A 14,712-nucleotide genomic window follows, 5' to 3' on the forward strand; every position below is an offset into this window, starting at 1 on the left:
TGTTACACAGCCACTTTTCCCCAAAGGACAACTGCAAATTTCCAAAGCTACATAAGGTATGAGACAAAAAAGCTAAACAGAAAGCCTCCAAAGTGCAAACTCGCTGCCTTGATGTGTTGGGAAGAGAAGAATTAGAGTTCAGGAGCCATCGGGAAATGAGATCCTGGTGAATACCACAGGCTCTCATTTGGGACTCCTGGTCCCCAGGGGATAAGCACAATAGCTTCCCCAAACTTCTGTCTAGCTTAGACTCAGTTCAATCCCTGACTGGAGTAAGGTATGTAACCCTCAACCCATCTGTCCAGTAAAGGAAAGGTTGACTCCTTGGAAAAAGAATACTATGGGGACTTCTACAACTCTTCACTTACTATACCGAGAATTCAATAAAAAATTACGAGGTGCACCACAAGACTGGACCAAATGACTGAAAATCAAGGAGAAAAAAATATTGTAAAAACAGACCCATGGGTGACCTACTAACTGGAGTTAGCAGAAAAGGACTTTAATATAACTATAGCTAGTATGTTCTGGAAGGAAGGAAGGGAGAGAGGGAGGGAGGAAAAGGTGAATAAGACAGATGAAAAGGGAGATTTTCAACAGAGAACTGTAATCTGTAAAAAAGAATTAAATGAAAATTTTAGAACTGAAATTAAGAATGCAATAAAGGAGAGGAACCAAGATGGCGGAGTAGAAGGACGTGCTCTCACTCCCTCTTGTGAGAATACCAGAATCACAACTAGCTGCTGGACAATCATCGACAGGAAGACACTGGAACGCACCAAAAAAGATATCCCACATCCAAAGACAAAAGAGAAGCCACAATGAGACGGTAGGAGGGGCGCAATCAGAGTAAAATCAAATCCCATAACTGGTGGGTGGGTGACTCACAGACTGGCGAACACTTATACCACAGAAGTCCACCCACTGGAGTGAAGGTTCTGAGCCCCACGTCAGGCTTCCCAACCTGGGGGTCCGGCAACGGGAGGAGGAATTCATAGAGAATCAGACTTTGAAGCCTAGTGGGAATTGATTGCAGGACTTCGACAGGACTGGGGGAAGCAGAGACCCCACTCTTGGAGGGCGCACACAAAATAGTGTGTGCATCGGGACCCAGGGGAAGGAGCAGTGACCCCGGGGGAGACTGAACCAGACCTACCTGCTGGTGTCGGAAGGTCTCCTGCAGAGGCGGGGGGTGGCTCTGTTTCACCGTGGGGACAAGGACACTGGCAGCAGAAGTTCTGGGAAGTACTCCTTGGTGTGAGCCCTCCCAGAGTCCGCCATTAGCCCCACAAAAGAACCCAGGTAGGCTCCAGTGTTGGGTTGCCTCAGGCCAAACAACCAACAGAGAGGGAACCCAGCCCCACCCATCAGCAGTCAAGTGGATTAAAGTTTTACTGAGCTCTGCCCACCAGAGCAACACCAAGCTCTACCCACCACCAGTCCCTCCCATCAGGAAACTTGCACAAGCCTCTTAGATAGCCTCAACCACTAGAGGGCAGACAGCAGAAGCAAGAAAAACTATAATCCTGCAGCATGTGGAACAAAAACCACATTCACCAAAGGACAGACAAGATGAAAAGGCAGAGGGCTATATACCAGATGAAGGAACAAGATAAAACCCCAGAAAAACAACTAAATGAAGTGGAGATAGGCAACCTTCCAGAAAAAGAATTCAGAATAATGATGGTTAAGATGATCCAGGACCTCGGAATAAGAATGGAGGCAAAGATCGAGAAGATGCAAGAAATGATTAACAAAGACCTAGAAGAATTAAAGAACAAACAAACAGAGATGAAAAATACAATAACTGAAATGAAAACTACACTAGAAGGAATCAATAGCAGAATACCTGCGGCAGAAGAACGGATAAGTGACCTGGAAGACAGAATGGTGGAATTCACTGCTGTGGAACACAATAAAGAAAAAAGAATGAAAAGAAATGAAGACAGCCTAAGAGACCTCTGGGACAACATTAAACACAACAACATTCACATTATAGGGGTCCCAGAAGAAGAAGAGAGAGAGAAAGGACCAAAGAAAATATTTCAAGAGATTATAGTCGAAAACTTCCCTAACATGGGAAAGGAAATAGCCACTCAAGTCCAGGAAGCGCAGAGAGTCCCATACAGGATAAACCCAAGGAGAAACATGTCGAGACACATACTAATCAAATTGGCAAAAATTAAAGACAAAGAAAAATTATTGAAAGCAGCAAGGGAAATACGACAAATAACATACAAGGGAACTCCCATAAAGTTAACAGCTGATTTCTCAGCAGAAACTCTACAAGCCAGAAGGGAGTGGCATGATATACTTAAAGTGATGAAAGGGAAGAACCTACAACCAAGATTACTCTACCCGGCAAAGATCTCATTCAGATTTGATGGAGAAATCAAAAGCTTTACAGACGAGCAAAAGCTAAGAGAATTCAGCACCACCAAACCAGCTCTACAACAAATGATAAAGGAACTTCTCTAAGTGGGAAACACAAGAGAAGAAAAGGACCTACAAAAGCAAACCCAAAACAATTAAGAAAATGGTAATAGGAACATACATATCGATAATTACCTTAAACGTGAATGGATTAAATGCTCCAACCAAAAGACACAGGCTCAATGAATGGATACAAAAACAAGACCCATACATATGCTGTCTACAAGAGACCCACTTCAGACATAGGGACACATACAGACTGAAAGTGAGGGGATGGAAAAAGATATTCCATGCAAATGGAAATCAAAAGAAAGCCAGAATAGCTATACTGATATCAGACAAAATAGACTTTAAAATAAAGAATGTTACAAGAGACAAGGAAGGACACTACATAATGATCAAGGGATCAATCCAAGAAGAAGATATAACAATTATAAATATATATGCACCCAACATAGGAGCACCTCAATACATAAGGCAACTGCTAACAGCTCTAAAAGAGGAAACCGACAGTAACACAATAATAGTGGGGGACTTTAACATCTCACTTACACCAATGGACAGATCATCCAAAATGAAAATAAATAAGGAAACAGAAGCTTTAAATGACACAACAGACCAGATAGATTTAATTGATATTTATAGGACATTCCATCCAAAAATAGCAGATTACACTTTCTTCTCAAGTGCGCACGGAACATTCTCCAGGAGAGATCACATCTTGGGTCACAAATCAAGCTTCAGTAAATTTAAGAAAACTGAAATCATATCAAGCATCTTTTCTGACCACAATGCTATGAGATTAGAAATGAATTACAGGGAAAAAAAGGTAAAAAACACAAACACATGGAGGCTAAACAATATGTTACTAAATAACCAAGAGATCACTGAAGAAATCAAAGAGGAAATCAAAAAATACCTAGAGACAAATGACAATGAAAACACAACGATCCAAAACCTATGGGATGCAGCAAAAGCAGTTCTAAGAGGGAAGTTTATAGCTATACAAGCCCACCTAAAGAAACAAGAAAAATCTCAAGTAAACAATCTAACCTTACACCTAAAGGAACTACAGAAAGAACAAACAAAACCAAAGTCAGCAGAAGGAAAGAATTCATAAAGATCAGAGCAGAAATAAATGAAATAGAAACAAAGAAAACAATAGCAAAGATGAATAAAACTAAAAGCTGGTTCTTCGAGAAGATAAACAAAATTGATAAGCCATTAGCCAGACTCATCAAGAAAAAGAGGGAGAGGACTCAAATCAATAAAATTAGAAATGAAAACGGAGAAGTTACAACAGACACCACAGAAATACAAAGCATCCTAAGAGACTACTACAAGCAACTCTATGCCAATAAAATGGACAACCTGGAAGAAATGGACAAATTCTTAGAAAGGTATAAGCTTCCAAGACTGAACCAGGAAGAAATAGAAAATATGAACAAACCAATCACAAGTAATGAAATTGAAACTGTGATTAAAAATCTTCCAACAAACAAAAGTCCAGGACCAGATGGCTTCACAGGTGAATTCTATCAAACATTTAGAGAAGAGCTAACACCCATCCTTCTCAAACTCTTCCAAAAAATTGCAGAGGAAGGAACACTCCCAAACTCATTCTATGAGGCCACCATCACCCTGATACCAAAACCAGACAGAGATACTACAAAAAAAGAAAATTACAGACCAATATCACTGATGAATATAGATGCAAAAATCCTCAACAAAATACTAGCAAACAGAATCCAACAACACATTAAAAGGATCATACACCATGATCAAGTGAGATTTATCCCAGGGATGCAAGGATTCTTCAATATATGCAAATCAATCAATGTGATAAACCATATTAACAAATTGAAGAATAAAAACCATATGATCATCTCAATAGATGCAGAAAACGCTTTTGACAAAATTCAACACCCATTTATGATAAAAACTCTCGAGAAAGTGGGCACAGAGGGAACCTACCTCAACATAATAAAGGCCATATATGACAAACCCACGGCAAACATCATTCTCAATGGTGAAAAACTGGAAGCATTTCCTCTAAGATCAGGAACGAGACAAGGATGTCCACTCTCACCACTATTATTCAACATAGTTTTGGAAGTCCTAGCCATGGCAATCAGAGAAGAAAAAGAAATAAAAGGAATACAAATTGGAAAAGAAGAAGTAAAACTGTCACTGGTTGCAGATGACATGATATTATACATAGGAAATCCTAAAGATGCCACCAGAAAACTACTAGAGCTAATCAATGAATTTGGTAAAGTTGCAGGATAAAAAATTAATGCACAGAAATCTCTTGCATTCCTATACACTAATGATGAAAAATCTGAAAGACAAATTAAGGAAACACTCCCATTTACCACTGCAACAAAAAGAATAAAATACCTAGGAATAAACCTACCTAGGGAGACAAAAGACCTGTATGCAGAAAACTATAAGACACTGATGAAAGAAATTAAAGATGATACCAACAGATGGAGAGATATACCATGTTCTTGGATTGGAAGAAACAATATTGTAAAAATGACTCTACTACCCAAAGCAATCTACAGATTCAATGCAATCCCTATCAAATTACCAATGGCATTTTTTACAGAACTAGAACAAAATATCTTAAAATTTGTATGGAGACACAAAAGACCCCGAATAGCCAAAGCAGTCTTGAGGGAAAAAAACGGAGCTGGAGCAATCAGAGTCCCTGACTTCAGACTATACTACAAAGCTACAGTAATCAAGACAGTATGGTACTTGCACAAATACAGAAACATAGATCAATGGAACAAGATAGAAAGCCCAGAGATAAACCCACGCACCTATGGTCCACTAATCTATGACAAAGGAGGCAAGGATATACAATGGAGAAAAGAGTCTCTTCAATAAGTGGTGCTGGGAAAACTGGACAGCTACATGTAAATGAATGAAATTAGAACACTCCCTAACACCATACACAAAAATAAACTCAAAAAGGATTAGAGACCTAAATGTAAGACTGGACACTATAAAACTCTTAGAGGAAAACATAGGAAAAACACTCTTTGACAAAAATCACAGCAAGATCTTTTTTGATCCACCTCTTAGAGTAACGGAAATAAAAACAAAAATAAACAAATGGGACCTAATGAAACTTAAAAGCTTTTGCACAGCAAAGGAAACCATAAACAAGACGAAAAGACAACCCTCAGAATGGGAGAAAATATTTGCAAACGAATCAATGGACAAAGGATTAATCTCCAAAATATATAAACAGCTCATGCAGCTCAATATTAAAAAAACAAACAACCCAATCCAAAAACGGGCAGAAGACCTAAATAGACATTTCTCCAAGGAAGACAAACGGATGGCCAAGAAGCACATGAAAAGCTGCTCAACATCACTAATTATTAGAGAAATGCAAATCAAAACTACAATGAGGTATCACCTCATGCTGGTCAGAATGGCCATCAACAAAAAATCTAGAAACAGTAAGTACTGGAAAGGGTGTGGTGAAAAGGGAACCCTCCTGCACTGTTGGTGGGAATGTAAATTGATACAACAACTATGGAGAACAGTATGGAGGTTCCTTAAAAAACTAAAAATAGAATTACCATATGATCCAGCAATCCCACTACTGGGCATATACCCAGAGAAAACCATAATTCAAAAAGACACATGCACCCCAATGTTCCTTGCAGCACTATTTACAATAGCCAGGACATGGAAGCAACCTAAATGCCCATCGACAGACGAATGGATAAAGAAGATGTGGTACATATATACAATGGAATATTACTCAGCCATAAAAAGGAACGAAATTGAGTCATTTGTTGAGACGTGGATGGATCTAGAGACTGTCATACAGAGTGAAGTAAGTCAAAAAGAGAAAAACAAATATCGTATATTAACACATGTATGTGGAAACTAGACAAATGGTACAGATGAGCTGGTTTGCAGGGCAGAAGTTGAGACACAGATGTAGAGAACAGACATATGGACACCAAGGGGGGAAAACTGCGGTGGGGTGGGGATGGTGCCGTGCTGAATTGGGCGATTGGGATTGACATGTATACACTGATGTGTATAAAATTGATGCCTAATAAGAACCTGCAGTATAAACAAACAAACAAACAAAACAACTAATACTAAACTTTCATTGGGTTATTTGTATGGAAATATGTTAATGTAAATGTTTCAGACATTACGTGAAATTTCTAAAACTCTTATATGTTCTGGTATAATGTTATAAGTCATAATTCTAGTTATTACTTTAAAATGTATATCTCAGAAATAACTAAATTTCCTTGTCAATTGCACTATTATGAACTTTCATCAAATCTTTAACCGTGGTCATTTTTAAGTCTTTTGTCATTTACAGACAGTTCTGGGTGTACTCTGATGCTTTTGCAAATATGTTCCTATAAAAGGGTTTCATCTTCAAGGAATTCATAGAAAAGACTCTGACAAGTACAGGTTTCTGGTAACTGTACTACTGAACTGAATGAATAAGCATTTTCAGAACTCTAATGAAAAACTGATGAACTCAAAAAAGTGCTAACAAAAGATCAAGATGAAAAAAAAAATTAATTACATGGGACTGAGTGAACTGATGAGGATGATTATAATTTTTGTGACTTTCTGTTTGAATTAAAAAAAAAAAATCCCACAAGGACTCAGAAGCAAAGAATATACAAATCAATTTTCACTGCAAAGTAAAGGAGCTGTTACAGTGGAGGATTACTGGACTGAATGTCAATATTATGACATAGTATGAGTGTGTTTCGTGTTTGGTAATTGCAATCATTGTTGCTTTTGTTGTGGTCATCCATTTACAATACTTGGTGTCAGTCTATTTATCTCTTGTAAAAATAAAATACAGTGTGTGTGTTTAAAAAAAAATAGAATGCCATATTTGGGGGGGGGATTTGGATATTAAAAAAAAAAAATGATGTGATAAGCTCTAAGGGAAAAGAATCTGAAAAAATATAATGGAATCACTTTGCTATATACCTGAAACTAAAACAATATTGTAAATCAACTACATTTCAATAAAAAAAAATACACGCCAAAAAAAAAAAAGAACGCAATAGATGGCTCAACAGAAGATTAGCAAAGTAGAAGACAGGATTAGTGAGATGGAAAACAGGTCAAAAGATAGCCAAAGGGGGGACCTTCCCTAGTGGTCCAGTGGGTAAGACTCTGTGCTCCCAATGCAGGGGGCCCAGGTTTGATCCCTGGTCAGGGAACTAGATCCCACACACATGCCGCAACTAAGAAGTCCACATGCCACAACTATGAGCCCGCATGCCACAACTAAGACCCAGCACAGACAAAATAAATAAATAGATAAATAAATATTAAAAAAAAAAAGATATCCAAAGGGAAGGCCAGAGAAGGAAAATGGATGGAAAATACAGAAAAATTATATGTGATATGTGGAACACAGTGAAAAGGGCTAACATACTTTTCAACACAACCCCACAAGGATAAAGAAAATGGGAAAATGGGAGGGAGAAAAGACAGGAACAACATTGACAGAGGGAACAACTGAGAATTTTCAAAACTGATAGACATCAACGCACAAGTTTACGAAGCTCTGCAAACCCAATCAAGAAATATGAAGAAAATCACACCTAGGCACATCACAGTAAAAAGAAAATTATGTAAAAGGAAAATGACTTGTAGAGTAGTAAGTACTGGGCCTCTTAAAGATTATAATACTAATAAACAGTCACACAGAGACCACAAACTCAGATGCTTACAGAAGTCTTTACCCCTGGGGCAAAGACCTGCAGCTTCACATGGAAAGGGGCTAATTTCTGGTTAAATAGAAAGGATGAGATATATCAAACATCATGCTACAGACTTAACAACAGGTATCTCATTTCATCCTGACTTAAAAAAAATTATGGAGAGTTGAATATCTCTATCCCATTTTACAGATTTTCAGTAAAAACTGATGATCAGAAATTTTAGGTTATTTCCTTAAGATACACAGTGGGTAGAAAGTAAAGCCAAAATTCAAATTCAGTTATGAATGCTCTAATGTCAATGTCTTGTATAAAAACTCCTATAAAAATTACACTACAAATCACAAGAGAAGCCTCCACAATTTTCATGCCTACAACTATAAACTATGTGATCAATAGGAAATGCTTAAAAATGTGTTTCTTTAGCAGGTGCATTAGTTATCTATAGATGCATAATATATTATTCCAACATTAACCGACTCAAAACAACAATAAATATGTATTATTTAACCGAGTTTCTGTGGGTAAACAATACAGAAGTGGCTTCGGCTGGGTGGTTCAGATTCAAGATCTTTTATGGGGTTGCAGGGAAGGTGTGAGCTGGGCATCTGAAGACTTGACTGGGGTTAGAGTACTGGCTTCCCAGATGGCTCACTCAAATGGGTGGCAAGTTGGGGCTGGCTGTTGGCAGGAGGCTTCAGTTGCTGGCCTTCTCGACTTCTCCTAAGGGCTGCTTGAGCGTCCTTAGGACATGGCAGAGGTGGCCTCCCCAGAGTGATAGGCATAGTGGAAACCCTAATGTTATATATGACCTAGCTTCATAGGTCACACACTGATGCTTCTGCAATATTCCGTTGATCATGCAGGCCAGCCGGGATTCAGTGTGGGAAGGGAGGACACGAGGGCAGGAATAATAGGAGGTGAGGATCACCAGGGGCCATCATGCAGACTAGCTACAAGAGGAGTAGTAAAATTTTAAGAGCAATAAACCTGGTTTAATTTAAAAAATCAATATTCCATGTCTACTGATGAGCGGTCTTAAATTTTCTTCTCCAAGTATACACAAGCTATTAGTTGGCTATTTAGTAAAAGGGTGTTAAAATCAAAGATCGTCTAACTACTATTAACTTTCCACGAAGAACTCTAAGAATTAACAGCCACAAAAGGAAGTATCATGTGCATGGTTCTTTAAAAGACCTGCCCTTCTTTAAAAAGGTACCTGCGATAATCACCCCAACCCAAGGAGATGCTGCATGTCCAAAAGTGACCTGTTGTTAAAATAAAATATCAAATAGCTAATTAACCAAGTCTTAAAAAACCTAGAAAAAAGAAAATTAGAAAAAGCAACAAATAAACACTTCTACTTATGTATCTACAAGCAAGAAATAGAAATCATTTCAAAGCTAACACTAAATGTAGCAAAGGCAGGATGTGTGCATTCTGAAGTAAATGTGTTAAATACAGATTGAATCCTGAATGTTAGTCTTTATAATAAGATGCCACATGTTGTTCAGGTCTAGACATCAAATGTGCATCCAATGTGAAAAGTTAATTCTAGCCTCTTGACTATTTTGCATAAAAGCACTCATCCACGGACCATTAGGTAAAGTTACGGTAAATAAGGTTTGCCTGTCTTATTTATAAGTGAAAACTAAATAATTTCTCTCACATAAATATACAAAAGTAAATACTTTCACAGCACAGTTCACTGAAGCATTTGTGCTAGGCTTCGAAAACCATAAATAAAATGAAAACTCCAATATTAGGCACTTGATGTAGCATTTCACGCTTTTCTGACAGGTATCTTTTATGTTAAGTTAAAAGCAGGGTAAAGGTGAATTTTTAAAGGTGTTTTCTGCTTGCTGTAAACAAAGAAAATGGAAAGTGATTCAAAAATACAATTCGCGAAGGCTATTCCACTGCTGCAGACTATATATCACATTTTAAATAAAAAAACATTTTAAAAAAACAGGTAGATTTCATAGAGTTTCACTGTAAAAATAAACAGAAAAAAAGACTTTCATGCAATTTGAACTTCCATGGAAAACAACCCAGTGTTAATAAAAAGCAAATCAATAATTTTTGTTAAATTTTAATAATCTTGCAAGCCTACAAATAAAACCATCAACAGTCTGAGTTGAGATGACAGTTAACTGCGTTTCTATGACAACCTAGAGGAATAGTACAAGTCCTGACTTGTAGCTAAGCGAAGATATGAACAGAGTGACATTTACCCATACAAGAAAAATCTACAGCTTTCCTTTAAAAAGAATCAATTCCTCAACTAACATGGATTTTCACTAAGTGTATAGCACTTTTAATTAAAGACAAGTCCTTTAGATCATCCTATAGGACTCTAAAACACTATCTGAAAATAAATTTCTTATCACGGTCATTTTTTACTGAGTTTTGAACTTAAAAGTGAAAGAATTGCTTTTGGGGACAACAGACTAAGGCAATTAAAAATTTCTGCCTCAAAAACTATTTAGTAATTTGTTACTAACACCACAGGGTAAATTTACACAGAGGAAGTCCCGCCACCTAATTTAGACTTATGTAACCAATGAGAATAATGTACTTTTCACCTGATAATTTAAATTCTGTGTACAAGAAAAAATAGTTTGGTGTTTATAACCAATTTTTCATACTGTTTTAACTCTATCCACATCTTTCACACATCAGTACATTTTATGTACCACTGTGACAGTTCAAATGAAGACCTGAATTTTATTTAAAAAAAAAAAAAAAGTGTGTCATATGAATTCAGGGGGTCCACAGAAAGATCATTACATTTTCTACTGTTCCTATTAATAGAGAACTTAAAATGTTATTTCTAGATATCAGTTTTTTGTTAAAATACAGTTTTGTCTTGTTTGGGTTTTTTTCACAAAACAAAATGATACTAGATATACTGAAGGAGTGAGTTGAGATATTTACAAAGTCCAAGTTAAGTCAGTAGAGAATATCACCAGTGGAGCACTCCTAGACAATCTCACTCTGTGGAGATGCCCTTCATCACATCCAGCCTCACCTAAGAGAAAGACCTCAGTTGAACCTCTAGGAGTTTTAATAAGATGAATGGATTAGTTGATCTCATCATCAGCTACATCTGACCAGGGGCAAATCCTTTTAATAAATATCCAATGTTTTAAAGCTAGATACAATAGGGAACACTAAGAGCCTCAAAAACAAAACAAAATGAAACAAAATTCTCATTGTCTTAAAAAAAAAAAATGCAGTCTGAACTTCCACAGGAAAAAACAAAGTCTTCATAAAAAGCAAATCAATAATTAGCCATCGGTCTGAAAGTATAAAGGCTTTCTCCCTCTAGAACATTGTCTCTAGAATTCTAGTTACTTTAATAAGAATTGAAATACTCAAAACTGGTAGTCACCCTTTTAAGTTTAAAGTATTTTTAAAAAGCTATCAAAATCTAGTGTCAGACATTTGAATTTTAGAAAATTTGTATTTGAAACCATTTTCTCTCTTAACAAATAATTCACTTCATAAGAAGCCCCATGATATATTAAAATATTTCTTTTTTGATCACTATTTCTTAGAGGAGATAGACGGAGAAGAGAAAAATAAAACACAGTAGGTGCCAGATACAAATAAGAATTTTTTAAAGCATAATTGAAATTACACTGTAAGTCAATCAAAACGCACAATTTAAGTCTCAAAAACATAACTAACAAATTTTTAAGGAATGGAACTATTCACTACAACAGTAACTGCATCAACTTTACTATCAACAAAGGTACTATAAATAGTCAAGAACTACTTATTATTGTGCATATGCATTTATTTGAAACTGTAACGTTACCAGTAAATGTACATGGGCAATAAAGGACATCTCCACCTATGTCATATCAGTCTGGAGCTTTTCCAGAAACAGTAGAAGAGGCTTATGATGAGAAAAACTGTACAAAAAAGACTAACTGTAAGATTCAAAATTCATCAAGAAATTAGGACCTTTTTATCAACTTTGTATTTGCCCCCTCCCCAAATGATTGTCACCTCCTTAAAAGGGCAAGTGCAACTATTGATTGTTACAGGTGACAGTTCTATTACAAAAGGATGATTTTACTTACACAAAAAGATGACTATCTGGTAGGAAAGATGGCTTCATATAGCCTTCTAAAATGTCAAAACCTATCAAGGAAACTACATAAACAAGCCAAGAGAGTAACTTCTGGTTTCCATTAATAACACAAGGTATTACAGCTGCCTCAATGACCAAACTTTTTAAGAAAGTGACATGGAGATAATGGAATTCATCTACAATAAAACAACTGTGGTCAAAGCTCCCAGGACGCCTTTCCATCAGACTGGTGACAGACAAGCAATTACATTCTTATATGAATGCAAATAATGTGGTTAAACTTTTTACTTTCAAGCAATACTGCTATTATTGAAAACACATATTAATCAAAAACAAGTAGCTGAAATTAGGAGCTGATAAATGTAATCTAGATGACATGGGTCTAACTTTTTCATATAGATAGAAAATTCCGATGAGTCCACTCATATGCATATATTATTTTTTAAAGCTTAAAATGCACATGGTTAAATAACTGGTTCTCAACTGGAGGTAATTTTGCCCACCCCCCAAGTCATTTACTTGGCAATGTCTGGGGACATTTTTGTTGTCACAACTGACTTGGGGGAGAAGATGCTATTGGTATCTAGTGGGGTAGAGGCCAGGGATGATGGTAAATATCCTACAGTGGACAGGACAATCTCCCGGAACAAAAAATTATCTGGTCCAAAATGCCAATAGTGCCAAGGTCAAGAAACCCTGGGTTAAATAAATTTCACAAGATTAAATATGACACAGACCCTAAAATCTGTTTTCAAAGACGATCTAATAACAAAGGGAAAGGTTCTCAAAACGTCTTATTAGGTGAACAAGTAGGTCATAAAAACCTGCTTTGCATGATCCAAATGTTATTGAAGAAATTCATATACACATGTGGGGGGAAAATGAGAAGAATAAACACCAAAATATCAATAGTAACCTCCCTAAGCTTCGGTTTCTTCATCTGTAGAATGAGAGTGATAACAGGAATCCCATCACAGGGTTGCTGTAACCACTACAGAAGATGGCAAATAAAAATCATTACTGTGAGCCACTGCCAATATTTTCTAAACTTTCTAAAATCAATATGTATTATATTTATTATAGAATTATTATATTTATGTATTTTTAAAACCACTGTTCAACATCCTCTTCAAAACTTTGTATCTACTGAACTAAGATTCTTATCTCTTAAAACTGCTCTCCTTCCTGTTTAACACTTTGACTAGAAAAGTGAGAAAAGGTTGAGCCTCCAATAATTGAAGAGCTCTACTTAAGATTCACAAGATATGCAGTCTTCATAAACCCTGACCTCTCCTTTGCTCTGTAGTATCAGAATTTCATGTTCAATTCAAGGAGGAAAAAAATAAGGTGAAAGTTTCCATGCCCTAAGCCACATACCATAAACAGCATCAACTTCCATCATTTATTTTATATTGGGAAAGCGCTAAGAATATAGAGAGGAGGGGGGAAAAATGAGAAAAGCAAATAAGCTTTTCATTTCCTTCCAGCCATATGGAATAACCTGACCAATCTTCAAGATATGCCATTCAGGTGGACAATTTCCGCCACTAAAGCCAACAAAACGCTCTTTTCCTTTCTTCCCAATATCCCTTGGTGATCACAAGATCCTCAGAAGCAGGGTTTATGCCTTTTCACTGTTCTGAACTTCACCTAACAAAACTGTGGGTACCTAATAAAGACCAGTGAAAACACAAGTACATCGTTAACGGCAGACCGAGTTTAGTAAGAAGCTTTTCTGAGACATTCTCATTTAGATTTCCACACAGGAAAATCCAAATCATAGAATAGCAGCCAAAAGGAACCTCAGAGATCATCTAAATTATGTGTTATATTACAGACATGGGGAGGGGAGGGGATAGGGAGGTGGAGATACCAAACAAGGGGAAAGAGCAGCAAACAGTAGTAGTAGCAATAGAGGTCCCGCAAACTCAATGTTCATGACAAATTTACATCTATTTTTAATTTCTATGTTTATTGTTATATGAAAAAGTAAAGTGCCACAGTTCTTGAGATTATTTTGTTTGTGAGGAGATTAAATACCTCTCGAGCATCTTTCAATTGCTCATTCCCCATTCCAGGTGCAAAGAAGCACATGGCTAGCTAGTCCCACCAAAGCCTCTGACAGCTTCTCAATAATTTCCATGAAGAAACAGATACAGATAAAACCCCCACATAGCAATAAAAATTAAGATAAACCATTACCAAAGTCAAGGAGAAACTGATACGTTATGTTGAACATGAACTCATGACACATCTTGATTTGGTTCATGAAAAAGTAACCCACCTGAACAAAATGTAGAAAGATGCTTTTGGCTCTCCCACCAACGCCCCATGCCCATGACTCAGAGCCTGCCCCACTCAACAGAGCGGACACCCACCCCACCCATTAGGGATTGTTTTTCTCCAGAAGAAGGTGACTATCTACAGCTTCTGCCCACT

General features: G+C 36.9%; 1 protein-coding gene across 1 annotated transcript in view; it reads right to left on the reverse strand.

Annotated features, from left to right (window-relative positions):
* The window catches only part of VPS41 (VPS41 subunit of HOPS complex), a 182,383-nt gene that overhangs the window by 138,799 nt on the left and 28,872 nt on the right, over positions 1–14,712 (reverse strand). The window lies entirely within an intron of this gene.

This window comes from Balaenoptera ricei, chromosome 9 (assembly GCF_028023285.1).
Source record: "Balaenoptera ricei isolate mBalRic1 chromosome 9, mBalRic1.hap2, whole genome shotgun sequence".
Classification (NCBI taxonomy): domain Eukaryota; kingdom Metazoa; phylum Chordata; class Mammalia; order Artiodactyla; family Balaenopteridae; genus Balaenoptera; species Balaenoptera ricei.